A 15,466-nucleotide genomic window follows, 5' to 3' on the forward strand; every position below is an offset into this window, starting at 1 on the left:
AGAAAAATATAAGAAAAATGTAAACAAGAAAGAAAGTTCTGTTTTTCACGAAAACTGAGAAAAAAATATTTAAAAAATCTCTTTAAAAGAACAATTGACATCAAAGAGCAGATAATTCGGTTTTTAATCTCAACGACAAATTTCCAAAAATTACATTTTAATTTCATTAATTTATTATTTATACTAAAGTTGTGTTAATCAACGTTTGATACCCTTAGATATTTTCTTTATATTTTAATTACATAATATACATGCCAGAATATACCTCGGATTTGGGATTGTGTTATGTTTTGAAATAAATAGTTTTAATGATCTATAGTTTATACTTTACTCAGGCACTCACCAAAATCACATATTTCTTATTAAGGTTCTGCCTATCACTCTCATCCATTCTGTATGTTGTTTGAACCCCCCCACTACTAGTTCTCTCCCAAACCCTAACAGCCAAACTCTTATCTATCTATGCTCAAAAACTAAGTCAAAACTAACAGCAGATTGGACTAGCAAGTTTTCCATCATTCTATAGTGTTTGAAGTTTGAACCCTTACTCTTATTTCATACAGTCTTTCTTCCTATCTATCTATCTATCTACCTAGCTATGTACAGTCAAAGATCAATTCTTATTCAAAATTCACCACCTATATTAAGAAAACAAAAATAAAGAAAAATCTGATGCATGTACGCATGACAAAAATCACGTGTAATTGACCAAGTAGTTTTATTTTTAAATACGAAAATAAAATTTTATGAGTAATAGAAGAGTGGTGGTCTTGTTCGCCATTTTATAAACAATCTAAAAAAAGATATCTCAATAATTCAAACTTGCAAGATTTATGTTGTAATGCCTACAGATTCTCATTAATCTCTTAAAAATGATTTCCTTTAGACTGTAAGAAATCCTGTAGAAATAAGCAGGCTCCTCATTGGTCTGTTTGACCATCCATGATTTTGTTTGGACTGTTGAAATTTTAATAAAGAAATAATTTTTATTTATTTTTATATATTCAAAATGTACGAGAAGAGCTGGTGAATGCTCTCAATGAGAGACTTGCTGAACCAACTGGAGATGTAAACTCAGATTGGCTGTCCTTCAAAGAAACTGTTTATGAAACATCCAAAGAGTGCCTCAGGCTGGCCGGGAAGCACCATTAGGACTGGTTCGGTGAGAACTGCGAAGAAATCAAGCAAATCTTCAACCAGAGAAATGCTGCAAGAAGTTCATTGTTGTTCAGGAACACTAGATCCACCAAAGCAAAGTATGCTAAGGCAAACAGCAATCTCCAGAGCAGATGTAGGGAACTTAAAAACAGTTGGTGGATGGCTAAGGCTGCTGAACTACAGATTCTGGCTGACACCAATGACATGAAAGGTTTCTATGGAAGTATGAAAGCAGTCTGGGGCCCAAATGTGAGCCATCCCGATCAACTACTTGCAAGCGACAATTCTACTCTCCTCACTGACAAATGCGAGCTTCTAAAACGATGGACTGAGCATTTCAAAACATTGCTAAATGAGACGCCAGACATTGATGAATGAGCAATAATCAACCTGGAGCAGTTCCCGACACAGCACTGGATGGACAGATGCCCCGACTCAGATGAAATCTGCAAAGTAGTGCTGATGTTACAGGATGGCAAATCAGCTGGGTCTGACGGCATATACCCTGAGATCATCACGCGAGGAAGACAAAAACTACTTAGCACTCTCTGCACAATCATACAGAGTGCCTGGACCACTGCAACTGTCCCTCAAGATTGGAAAGACGCACAGCTAGTGACTATATTCAAAAAGGGAGGTCGCAGGCTGTGCGGTAACTACAGGGTTATATAGCTGCTTTCAGTCTCTGGGAAAGTGTTCGCTTGTGTTCTCCTGAACAGGCTTACAGTGCACGCTGAAACCTTGCTACCTGAGGCACAATTTGGATTCTGTGCAAACAGAGGCACAGCAGATATGATCTTCTCACTCAAACAGATCCAGGAAAAGTGTGTGGAGCAAAACATGGAGCTGTACATGATATTTGTGGATTTTACGAAGGCTTTTGACATGGTGGATCGAAGCACTCTTTGGGAAGTCTTGCTGAAGCTTGGCTTTCCTGCACACTTCACCAGCTTTGCCAGAGCCCTTCATTCAGGCATGAAAGCCACAGTTAAGCTGAAGGGCGAGCTCTCTGATCCATTCGACATGCAGAATGGTGTCAGACAGGGCTGCGTCCTTGCTCCAACCCTCTACTCACTCTACCTGTCAGTTGTGCTTTGGCATGCGTTTAGAAATTGTGATAAGGGTGTTTTTATACGATCTAGGCCGGGAACAGACCTTTTCAATGTCAATGCATACAAATCCTATCACAAGCCAACCTCCCAAGCATGTATGACCTTCTCATCCAGAAAAACCTGAGATGGGCTGGGCACGTAAACAGAATGGAGAACTCCCGACTACCAAAACAGATACTGTTTTCACAACTGAAGGATGGTGTACGAGACATAGGAAGACCTAAGCTCAGGTTTTGTGACACTGTCAAACGAAATCTAAAGGGTAGGTTGATTCCTACAGGAAGCTGGCAGACCCTCAGTCGCGACCGTGACAAGTGGAGAATGATGGTTCACAGGAAGTCATCTTCGGACACGAAGGACAGCACATGATGATGATGATGATGATGATGATGACATATTCATTTACTGAAAAGAACGCACTCGTTGGCCGGCCTTTTTCAGGTCACTTCCATCATCATCATGTCATAATTCTTTTTCATCAGTCTGCTACTCTCCCACCCTCTGGAGAGAGGGGGGGTGAGGAAGAGAGGAAGAAAGGACCTTTCCCCGTTTTTGTCAGTTCGAGTTTCCACGGCCTTGGAGGTGGCGACCTTACTTCGTTCTCCATCAAAAAGATTTTGACGTTAAATTTGTTACGTTTTTTTTTTTTCTTCTTTAGAAAAAGACGTTTGGGAACTCCATTGATGGTTACCAAACTTTCATCGTAATTTTGTTTCCAGTTATAAAGAAAAATCATAAAAGCAACAAGGTTCTATCGATTGGAAAATTAGTCTCTAAAGGATTAAAGGAAGAAGCTGGTTGTGTTTTGGGGATTTCTTTTCTGTAAAAGACAGAAATTAATTTCGCCGGCTTGACGAGCAGATTATCGGCACCTGTGACTGCCAGGAAAGGAAATTCCTTCTTTGTTCAAAAAACTTGAAAAAGACCAGCTTGGAAAACTATTCAACCGAAGTTTCCTTCACATAAAAAAATACCATTAATACCAGAATTTATCCCGTGTAAGAATTATTTTATTTGTACTCATAAAGCCCACCAATGTGGTTTTATGGTTTTCTTTTCTTTCCTTTGAATTTAAAGGCATCTGAGCCTTCAAAAAGGAAAAATATTTTACCACTTTTCTTCCATTTAAAGTCAAAGAGACTTTGTTTGAGATTCCTTTTCCAGAAAGAAAAAAACCCATTTTATTAAAAGAAAGACTGAACTTAAGACAAGGACTTAAAAGAACTATTTTCAGCTTCTTATATGTTCTTTTCTTTTCAGCCTTTCTTACAAGTTAAGAATTGTTGTTTTTTTGTATTGTTTTTTTTTTTTTTATTTTAAATGTTTCTTAAGGGTTTTTTTTTTAAAACCCTAGCTTTGGGAAATAAAGGCAATTGATAACTTTTATTTTAATAAATTTGGATCATTTTAAACACATTTAGGGTCTCTGTTTCTTTTGCTCATTTCTATTAGTTTCCTATTTCCGGAAAATTTTCTTTTATGTTTCTTTTACCTTTTCCCCCTCACCCTTTCAATTTGTTACTACGAAAAACGGATTTTGGTAATGAACCCAAAATTCCATCAGGACCTATCAGATTGATTGTTTTTATTAAATGCCGAGTCATATTTTTGGCCCTATTTTTATGTTTCAGGTTGCGCCAGTTTTCAAAAAGACAGCAAGTCGAATGAACGTGAAAACTCATTTCCTTATCCGAGGCATGGTTTGTTTCTTTGAGATGTATTAACGCCCTAATGTAGGGCGAAATGTTGTCATCATTTGCAAACACAAATGTGCTGATGTCAGGCGAAATATTATATTCTTCACACACCGTTGTGCTCTACGAGTTGATTGACTTCCATTATTACTTATATAATGTCTCTCTGAGACGATTTTGAGGTCTACACTTTGACCTGCCCTTTGTTCACCATTCGGACGGTTATTTACAATGAACTTCATGATGACTACCAACTCGCAGCATTCATCCTTGGAAGGCATCACTTAATTCATCGACTTGTTGCAACTATTCTTCCAACAACGTGGAGACTTGAATGCTGCAAACGCAAAGATAAACCATGAACTACTACCCTTACGGCTGTTACCGGCTCTGTTCAGCAGAAAGCTAAAGATGGCACATCTTTTTCAATTTGGATCTTTTTACTTTAATAAAACTTATGTTGAAGTTTAAAAATGAGCCTGTTGTGATTTCTGATTGCTTTCTTTCATTCTGTCAGAATTTGTAAATTGTAAAAATAAATAAGAAATATATATCATATTTAAACTGTAACTAAAAAATAAACCATTGTCCATCTTATTTAAATTGTAACTGCAAAAAAAAAAGAAAATTGGGTATCTTATTTAAGTTGTAACTGAATAATAATAAAAAAAAACGTTGTCGTCTTATTAAATTGTAACTTGGGAGGGGGGGAAGAAGCGTCCATTATTAATTTGTGACTTGAAGAAAAAACATCATTTTTTTCTCTTTATTCATCAAATGAAGATAATATTGATATTCCATGATTAGGAATATATATATATATATATATATATATATATATATATATATATATATATATATATATAAAAATTATTATCTGTAATTTTTTATTAATGTTGTTTGTCTGTTGCCTAAATATTAAATTAGATAATATAGTTTTAAATTGTTCCCACGAGATCGAAATTAGTAACTCGAGTGGGGTGATACGATTATCTCCCTTGCACCATTAAATTTATATCGTTGGTTTAATAAATATTTCTAATTTAGCCAGTGATTGCGTCCCCAAATTCTTCCTTTTTTTTCTTGATAACAATAATTTAACATTATCGGAGATTTATTACTCGTTGTGGTTTCACGCCATTTTTTTTTATCCCTCTTGTGTGGAATTGTTATTTTGATTAATTTATATATTGCGGACTGTTATCCTCATCTTTTTAGTTTCGATGTTTCGACCAACTATTTCTCTGGCCTTCATCAGGTGGTAATCGCGACGAGATAAGAATGAATCTCCTAACTGCATTCTCAGCAATTACTGCCATCCATAGTTGTTGTCTCATCACGTTTTGGCCAAGTATGCCTCTAAACGGCTTTGGATAGGATTGAAACCGCCACCTTCAGACAATTCTCATCTGGAACCGTAGAGATTCAATGTTTCTATCCATTGCGCCACGGGTCCTGAAGGGTGATCAAGATTAGATTTTTTGGTTTTATAAATCCACGTTTATACATTATCGTGGCACAGTGGATAGAGACATTGAATCTCTATGGAAGCATTATGGCTAATTTGAATTTGCTTTCACGAATAGAAGCGAAAAAGTTCTGTATATATAACAACCACTTTGGCTTGGTTGGGCGAGGAACTAGATTTGGGATCTGCCAGGGATTTTGCTTTGGATATGCATAAGTGGATTTCTGAGTTGGACAATCTTTTCGACAAATTAATTTTGAAATCCTTGCAGGAGGAGAGACTGAATACTTGTCGAGATTCAACACAGTTTATGGCAGAGGCTAGAAGGGAATTGGCAAGTTTGGGGCCCAGCCCAGGAAATTCTAATACTATAATTCCTATGAAGATGAAGTTAGAGTGTCCACAATTTAGTGGGAATCTGTCTTCAAATAAATTCGAATTTCGCAGCTCCCTTAGAAAGTTCAAATTCTGTACATCTAATCTAGGTGATGCAGATAAGCTTCTTTTACTTAAATCTAAATTGGAAGGAAAGGCCTTCAATCTCGTATCCAATTTGGATATAAAACCTGAAAATTACGAGCAGGCTTTGGCTTGAAGGGAAAATTTTTAAATTCATCTTTGATTATGAACCAAATTTTTGAGGATATTATGCCTCGGCCAGTGCAAGTTTTTCCAATTAAAAACTTAAAAATTCTTCTCGAATGCATCAAGCTAGACTTGACTGAGATGGAGAAATCGTTTAATACAGATTTTTTCCTGATAATTCTACGTCAGGAACTATGATTTCTCACATTCTGTTTGCTAAATTTCCACACAGTGTGCATAGAGAATTGATGAATAAATCTAATGAACGTTCCCCCTCTTTTTTTTTTTCGACCATGTCGTACACTTTCAACATATTGGATATTATGATGGTGGCACCATTAGTTGTGCCGTGGCGGGAAAATAGCCCGCCAAAAATGCTGGTTTCTTCATCAGAACCAAAATCTAATATGGCAGTGGGTACCGAGCCTAAACACATTAATACAAAAAAAAAAAAAAAAAAGTAGTAATAACTCCAAGTCTCTTGTTAATAATGGCGAGATTAATACATTTTGCCAATTATGTAGGGTTACTGATCATCCGACTAAAGTTGTCCCAAATATCGGGACTTTGACTTGAAAATTATAAGAGCCAAAGAGCTCAAATTATGTGTCAGATGCTTAGGTAAGCACTCTGAGACTGGTTGCAAGCAGATAAAAGATGTTCCTTACCCTTGCACCGTTTGTGGTATTAAGAAGCATTTTTCTATTATATGCCCCAAAAGCCTCAAATCCTTTGTGGGATGTACATCATTATCAGGGCAGGAAAAAGTGTACATTTCCTGTGTTCAAAATATCAATGAAGATGAAGGGCTGCCCGGTCTATTTTTGCTGTCCATTTGATATGGGTAGCCAGAAATCCTTTTTTCTGAGGTAATATTAAACCGTTTAAGTCCCGGGAGTAAATTAAAGCCATGAAAGGTGGACATGCCTGTTAATACACTTGTGGGGGACTAATTCATTAAAACTTAGGGAGATGGAAGTGTCTCTTAAATTGGGACATCAGCGTCCCTTTCCTTTTTCTGCTTTGTTTGCAAATGATTTGAGATTAAGATTGCAAGTGGACAAATTTGATGAGATCACATCAAAATTGACTAAGGAGGCTTTTCATCTTTGTCCTGGATATTCTAAATTAAATAAGTCTGCTATTCACGGAATAATAGGGACGGATCTTATTCAACGAATAAATAATCTCTGCTTAATTAAATGTTTGGGAGGTTCTGCATTGAAACTCCAAGTACATAATTCCCTTCGGTGAGGGATCTAAATTTTTGAATTTCAATACAAAGGTCAAGAAAGAATTACCAGCCTTTGATGAAGTTATCAAAGCTCTCCCTACATGCAATTCTTATTTAATTGATAGTGTGTTAAATCATGGCCACTGAGATATAGAAGGCCTGTTAACTGAAAAATGCATGCAGGCAATGTAGGTAAGATTTGTCGATATTATATGAGGGCATTTTTAAAAAGAGCATTAAAACATGTTAAAAAAAAGAAAAGAAAAGAACCCAATTCGATCATTAATGAAACTGAACATTATTCAGTATAAAATATAAATATTATCTATGTAAAATTACGTAATTTTAAAGCAATATACAATCTTATACTGATAAAACTGAATTATTAATTTAGGGAACAAACAATTAAAGAAACATAAAACACAAACAATTCTTGGCCTTCAGGACAAGATCACAGTGTAGTATTTGTTCTGACGCTACAATTCACCTTTTCTGTCATCGGCCGGTGGAGGAGAAATCCTTCATGACTGAGGCAATTGTTATTTTTGTTCCCATCCAGAGTGCCCTTTATTGGGGAGCTGGATTTCCCCCACAAGATTATATGTTGAAATATTTAAATAACTATTACTTCTTTTAATACAGAAATTATATTTAAAGTTTTGGTTTTCTGTTCATCTATGTCCATTTTTCCCCCATGTTTTTTCATCAAAATGTCTGGTGTATTTTTATCAGTTACATGGATAGGATATCCTATACTCCGCTATAGTCTTCATTTTCATATCAGTACAGAATACATGAATACAAAAGTGAAGTTTAACATTGGTTAAAAACTAAGAAAATATAGTAAACATCTACGATATTAAATCAGGGTGGTGGTGGTGAATTTGAGAGGGGACATTATTATTTCACTCACTAGGAGTTATCTCACATGCTATTATCAGTAATCACTCATTGCCAGTAACCTGTGGTATTCACTAGAGACCGAGTGACAACAAGTCTCTTCAGATTTCCAATGTTTTCCACCTCTTGACCACTCGTGCAGATGATTGCGTGTTATCGCAACAGCCGTTTGCCATTGATTTCTTGTTGCCATCGGTGTTTCCTAGGGTTTCGGTGACAAAATATCTCCCCAAGGTGCCAGATTTGAACTGCACACTTCTGGTGGAGATCTGGCTAGTACTCTCCCACCTTGGACTTTCTTTCCTCCCTGACCCTTCACAACTAGTTGGTGTGACGCCAGTCGATGTCATCTACAATTATTTTGAGCACTTCATGGGGAATGTGAATCCTGCATGAACGAGTTTTAATTTAATGTCTGCTTCCTGAGGTTCTCTTTCACTTTCTTTGTATATATCTCATACACTTTTTGTAATTGAGCGTGTATTTTATTTTTTCAATTTTTTTTATTTCTTTAATTAAATTTGATTTATACTTTTATTTCGTGCTTATTTTCATTTTATTTTCATTATTATATTTTCCACACTAAATATTTTTATTTTTTGTGACATTTTTTCATACATATTCAAGTAATGCTTTTGGCCTTTTTTTTTCCTCAAATAGTACCTTCAAAAAAGTTTTCATGATCAAATAAACCAATGAAAACCTTTTGCATGTGCGCTTTTTAGGGAGTAACCATTAAATTAAAACCTGTTTACACAGGATCCACATTTCCCGTTAAGTACTTTTTTATTATTGTTGTTGTTGTTGTTATAATAATAATAATAATAATAATGGTGCTTGTGCAGTGTACGCACTGTGCTATATTTTAGATAGGATTTTCAAGTAAAATTTTATGGTATCTTTTTCATTAAATTGTTAGGTGAAAGTGCAAAATAGTTAGAAAGCCCCCCCCCCAGCTGTTAAGAATGGCTTCCTAAATAATAACGCTATTATTTCAGCACGGTACGTACATGGCACAAATACCAAACAATCATTTATAAGATAAACACAAGAAAATATGTTAACTAAAATTTAATGTACTCTTTATTTTTAAATATATCAAAACTAATGAATTTTTAAGATGAATTTGTGTTTATATGCCTTGAGAGAGAATAGAAAATTTCCTATTTCATTTCCCATTTCAGTCAGATAAAATATTATAAAACAAACAAAAACTTTAAGGTTCAAATATATTTCAAAGAAATCAATTATGGCCAGTGCTAAAATATTGAATTCATTTTAGTTAAAAAAATAAAACAAAACAACAAAAATAAAACAAAAAAACTGTCGTGAAAAATGCTTCTAACTTTTTTTTTTTTTTTACATAGGCATCACCACATTATCAAGGCCAAGAGGCCACTCAAGGATAAGGGTTAAAGAGTGTACATTAGAAATTGGACAATATAGTAATCATTAGTAATGAAAATTTGGTAAATGTGATAACTTATATGGAATGGTTCATCAAGAACCTATTTACGTTAGACTTGAACACAACCATATTGTAGTCAGCCGGAAAGCAGGAAAACGGAAGACAATTCCACAGGCGTGCAGTTCTAAGAAAGAAGCTTTGTTCATGGAATCTATGTTTAGGTTTAGGCACAGATAAAGAGTGGGGAGAATTATTGATAGTGTTTACAGCTAGACGAGTGTTTCTTGTGAAAGTTTGGCGAGGGGGGACCATAGATTGAAGCTCAGTCGAACACTTTCCATGAAAATAACGATACATCAGAGACAAACTTGCAACATCTCTTCTGTGAGATAGAGGTTGTAAGGAGGAGAAAAGGACATCTCCTACGAGGCTACGAAGTCTATTTTGAACTCTATCAAGGCAGGCCAAGTCCTTTCTAGCAACTCCTGCCCAGATGTGGCAACAGTATTCCATTCTTGGACGTACCTGGCTCTTATATAGATAGAGAATAGCATCAGCAGTGAGATATCTACCGGATCGATAGAAAGATCCCACCATTTTTCCAGCGGCCTTGGCAACAGATTTGATGTACGTGTTCCATTTAAGATCAGGAGTAATGGTCAAGCCAAGAAGCTTGTCAAAACTTGAGGCCTCCTGAAGATATAAAATATTTGGAAATACTCAATGAAAAAGTTTTATTTATTATTAAAAGAACAGACTGAAAAATATTCTCATATAAAAATTGTTTGTTTTGCAGTTTCAAAATATAAATAAAATGAAATATTCGACTTCCTTCGATAGAAATAAAAGTTCAAAAACAAGTTCACTTACTGTTATATTTTGTTAGATAAAAATTATCCCAATGTACAATTATAATAATTGCAATTATATAATTATTCAAATGGAGAATTTTTTTTCTCTTTAGGAAAAGAAAAAAAAAACATGTACGGTTGGATTACCTTCATAAAATTAATTCAGCCACAATCTAAGGTAATGAAAAATATTTTTTATGGCCACATAGTTGAACACTGGAAACTTTAGGCACCGTTTACCTACATGTTGATCTGGTAACCACCTCACACTGCCATATTCACTGGCCTCCTCTCTCGGTAATCATGGTTAAATCCTATTGTTACATATGAGGATGCGCTTCAACCATTTTTTGACGATTCTGTTGTGAAACGTGGAGTGGAAAGGTATTGATAAAACCAAAAAGTTGTCTTCTCATGATGAAGCAAAAAATAAATGCCTTCAAGGAGGCTATTGTTTTTAGGGACGGCAAATATAATATCGATCTACCATGGGATTCTTAAAACTTCCAATTATGTGCCCTCACTGGGAATAATGCAGAGAGTGGCTCAGTCTTTAGACAGTAAAGGGCTGAATGATGATTATATGCAAATTTTCAGGGAATATGAAGACTGCAGAATTATTGAACCCTTTCTGGTTCCACATGGAACGTATGAGGATTATATACGGATTCCCCACAGACCTGTAATTAAGGGAGGTCAAGGAGTAACTACGAAGATCCATCCCTTATTCAACTGTTCTTTCAAATATAAGGAGGGTACTTCGATTAATGACGCCGCTTATTTGAGCATCAACTTAACTGCACAATTGCTAGATATTTTACTAGCTTTTAGGAAAAACAAGTATGTTCTTCTTTACGTAGAGCATTTTTACAGATCCAATTGAAATCTATCCAAGATAATAGATTTTGTTTCTTTCTTAGGGTGAACGGAAAATTGTACACCTATAGATTTAATACAATTATATTTGGCTTTAATGCCCGGCCATTTATACTGAGTTTTATACTCAAATTCCGAAAAATATGAGGCTGATTTAGCCTCTTACATGATTTCCAACAACTTCTTTGTCGACAATTTGGTCAGCACTAGTAGTGACAATGATTTCTTGATTTCAGCAATGTCCGTGACAGGTTAAAGGAAACAGGTTTTGAGCTTCAATCCTGCAATTCCAATTGCACGAACTTGCAAATTAAAATGTTGGAAGATGATTCCGTCACATTTCCTTCCTTCACTTATGAAAAGGTGCTGGGGTATCAATATTTCCCCTCTGCAGGACTCCTTTAAAATTACTCCCACAGTAATAGACGATAATGTCAAAACAAAGCGTGGGATTTTATCTCAAGTTTCGAGTGTTTACGATCCATTATCATTACTTTTTCCTGTCACTATTCAGGGGAAGATTTTTGTCAGTTAATTATGGAAAAATAACTTATCATGGATCATGGGACTAGCAAATCTCTGAAAATCTTATTACTTTGTGGCAAATACACGGCAAACAAACAATCTATGGAACTGTGTATTCCTGGAGGACTCGCCAGTTGAAATTATTTGTTTCTGTGATGCATTTAAGCATGCCTATGGATTCTCTTTACATGCTAAACTAGAGACTCAAGTGTTTCTTGATATTTGCCAAAGCTAAGATGGCTCCCATGAAAGTGAAATCACTCCCTACATTGGAATTGATGGCTATATATCTGGCCCTTAAAGTTATTTCTCAGGTTTTGGAGGTCGTAATGCCTATCAATATCAAAGCACTTTTTCTTGTGTCTGATGCACAACCCTGCCATGAGTTTTAAATGGGAAAGGTTAAAAAAAAATATTTTTGTGGAAACTCATATATCAGATATAAACAAACCTATGGAGGAGCTTAGCCTAAAATGTGGGGTAACCCCTAAATTCAAATATGTTCCTTTGTCGGACAATGCAGCAGATCTTTTAACCAGAGGCATTATAACCTCGAAGTTCGAACAAGTGTTACAATTTTGGATCTGTGGACAAGATTGGCTAAATCAAGTTAGCATCTGCTGGCCCATATCTCCCTTACCTGTCTTAACAACAACAACAACAACAAAAATCGTAACATGTATGTTCTGGGATGAAGCTAGTTCAGACAAGAATCGTTTACGAATTAAAACATCTAATTTCTCCACATTATCTACGGCGAATAATGTCTTAGAAAAAGTATTAAGATTCGGTGACAAATTGCGACACCAAAGTACTGACACCTATAAAAGAGATAAATTGTTGCTTTTTTCTCATATGCAAAATGGAGCTTTTCCCTAGGAATTCGATTATTTGAAACAAATTTCAAATAAGGTTGCACCCCCAAGAGTGAAGGCCCTTGGCCTATTTCTAGATAAAGATGGACTGATGCGGGCCCAAGGACGCATTCAGAACTCCAATATTTTCCCATATGATGCAAAATTTCCTATACTCTTAGGAAAAAATAATCACCTGACCAAACTCGTCATTATTGAATCACACTTGAATTGTTGCCATATCGAAGCAAATTCTACCCTTAGCAAATTAAGGTTATCCGGTTTTTGGATCCCCCAGGGGAGACAAGCAGTGAAATCTGTTCTATGCAGCTGTATTATATGTAAGAGAATCAATTCTCTACCCTGCAATCCCCCCCTCTCCGAGTCTCAATTGCCCTCTCATAGAGTAAATTTTGTCCAACCTTTCAAACATGTGGGTGTAGATTTTACTGGACATTTTTTTTTTTGTCAAAAATAATAATCAAGATGTCAAAATGTACGTCTGATTGTTTACTTGTATGAGTTTGCATGCTATACATCTGGAATTACTGCCAAACATGAGCACACACTCATTCTTATTGGCCTTTATTAGGTTCACCAACTTATTCAGTGTTCCCACCCATGTGTATTATGACAATGCTAAATCATTCTTGGCGTCGGGTATTATATTGTCAGACGTATTCGTCTCCAACGAATTTAAAGAACATTTCAAATCAACCACTATTGTTCATTATACCATTCCTCTTTAATCTGCTTGGCATGGAGGAGCATGGGAAAGATTGATTAAAACTGTTAAACAGTGTTTGTCAAAATTGTTGGATAGGAGGAAAGTCGGTTATTTTTATTTTCTAATCACCTTTTCGAACATTCAAAAGGCCGTAAATGATAGGGCGCTCACGTTTATTTCAGCTTCTGATAGAAATCTTGATATTCTGACCCCTAACCATTTTCTGCAAATGGGCTATCACCCCTGCTTGCTTATCATTAATTATGGTTCTGAGGACCTTTCCCCAGACCCTCTTAATAGAACTACACTCTTGTGTTCCCTTGAACTGAGGGATGAATTTGTCAGTAAATTTAGACATATTTGGTACAATGACTACTTATTGCATCTTAGAGAAGTAGATGTCAAAATTAAAGATGACGGTTTCACCCCTGAAGGTGTTGGAGGGCGAAACCATCTTTATCAAATCTCTGAATAAGTCCTGATCCTTCTGGGGTTTGGGCAAAGTACTTAAATTATTGGTCGGTAATGAATATAAGTTTCCAATTTTGCCTCAAGGGTTCAGGTTCGATCCTCGTACTCACCTACCAAAACTTTTTTTATTTTAACTCCCCCCCCTCCCGGAGTTTTGATTTACCCAAAACCACAGACACCTCCAAACACCCGGGCATTCACCAATTCATAATCAGGATCTATCAATTTTTAAGATCGAGGTTGCAGGTGCAGGAATCTCTTGAAGTCGAAATTAAGACGTTGTGTATATTATTATTATTTGCCTATAGAATAGTCTCATTTTCTTGAATGTCAAGGTACTGATATAGTTTCATGCTCATCAAAATTTCTAATATTATTCCCCACATTTAATTGTAAATTTTTGCATGGATCTTCTACCCAGCATTTCGTATGCAGTAAACATATACTATATGTATATAATCTATACAAAATTTTAACCCATGTCTCTTGGTGCAACATTCAGGAGCTCTTTCAACTCATCATCAGGTTATGCATAAAGTTTTAAATCTCAGATAAGGAGTAGGGGAATCGTTTTCAAAGAATCTTTCTGGCTTATGGTGATGGAATATTACATTTCTCGTGCAGCCTTTGTTTTAGCATTGAGCTTATTTTATAGAGCTGAAAACATTGCAGCAAACAAGAGTGAGACATGCTGCCATAAACGTTTTGATAGTAAATCTATGTCACACTCCAGATCGTCCTCCGCCTCCTACAGTATTCTAGATCTTTATTAAAAGCTGGACTTTGGTACCAAAATATCTTCTGCATCCAGTCTGAGCCTTTTTCAGACAAGAAGTGATCATAGATGCTGTTGGCTATGAATTAAGAATTTGTAGGTAGTGCTGCAACAGCATATCTGTTGATATTTGTTTAGCAATTCGGTTTCTTTTGTCTTGAGTATGAAGATTGTGCTTTTGGTTAGATATTTTAATGCAGTTTACTAAGTCTGGTAATGCAGTCATTCTAGTGGCTATGTAACACACTAAATTAATTCAATCAGCAATTAAAGATATTGTCAAAATCAGGTTTCTCATGTTTTACATATCTCACCATTTTTTGTAAATATAATCTCTTATTGTTACGTATAACTAAACCCTCACCACTGCCCTTCCTAGCCCTCTCTCCATGTTGTTGGAATTCGTACCATCCAAGAAGAATGACAAATCATCAAATAATGTGTAAGCAGTATTCCTTTTGGGTTTAACTTCTGTAATGTTTTTTTTTTATTGCTGGGTCGCTCTCAAATGGAAATATTAATGGCGTGCCCTCACCTCATGATTCCTGCTGATCTCTACAGTCTGTTATTACTATCATTATTATTGTTATCGCGTTGCTGTCGCAAGTGATTTTGCTTAAACTTTTTTTCTGTATCTGCATTGATTAATTTCCAATAGAGAATATGTCTGTCTCATGGCGATGTCCACCAAAGAGAATATGACTACTGCAACTAATGTTATGTAATGGATGGCTGGGACCATCCGATACATGAAAAGAAAAACTTTTAAAAAAAAAAAGATAATAAAAGATTTGAAAGGTGGGCATCGAATAATCGATTGTCCACCAG

General features: G+C 35.7%; 1 protein-coding gene across 4 annotated transcripts in view; it reads right to left on the minus strand.

Moving 5' to 3' along the window:
* LOC145292226 (uncharacterized) overlaps positions 1-15,466 on the minus strand; it is a 66,452-nt gene that overhangs the window by 16,120 nt on the left and 34,866 nt on the right. The window contains exon 3 of one of the 4 annotated variants that reach the window (XR_013869573.1): positions 9,222-10,252. The exons of the other annotated variants lie outside the window; for them this stretch is intronic. The gene's annotated coding sequence lies outside the window, so the exon portion shown is untranslated. Of the gene's footprint in view, positions 1-9,221; positions 10,253-15,466 lie in introns of those variants that run through there. 4 annotated transcript variants of the gene reach the window in all.

Source organism: Euprymna scolopes, chromosome 13 (genome assembly GCF_053919585.1).
Source record: "Euprymna scolopes isolate OS-2025 chromosome 13, ASM5391958v1, whole genome shotgun sequence".
NCBI classification, from domain to species: domain Eukaryota; kingdom Metazoa; phylum Mollusca; class Cephalopoda; order Sepiida; family Sepiolidae; genus Euprymna; species Euprymna scolopes.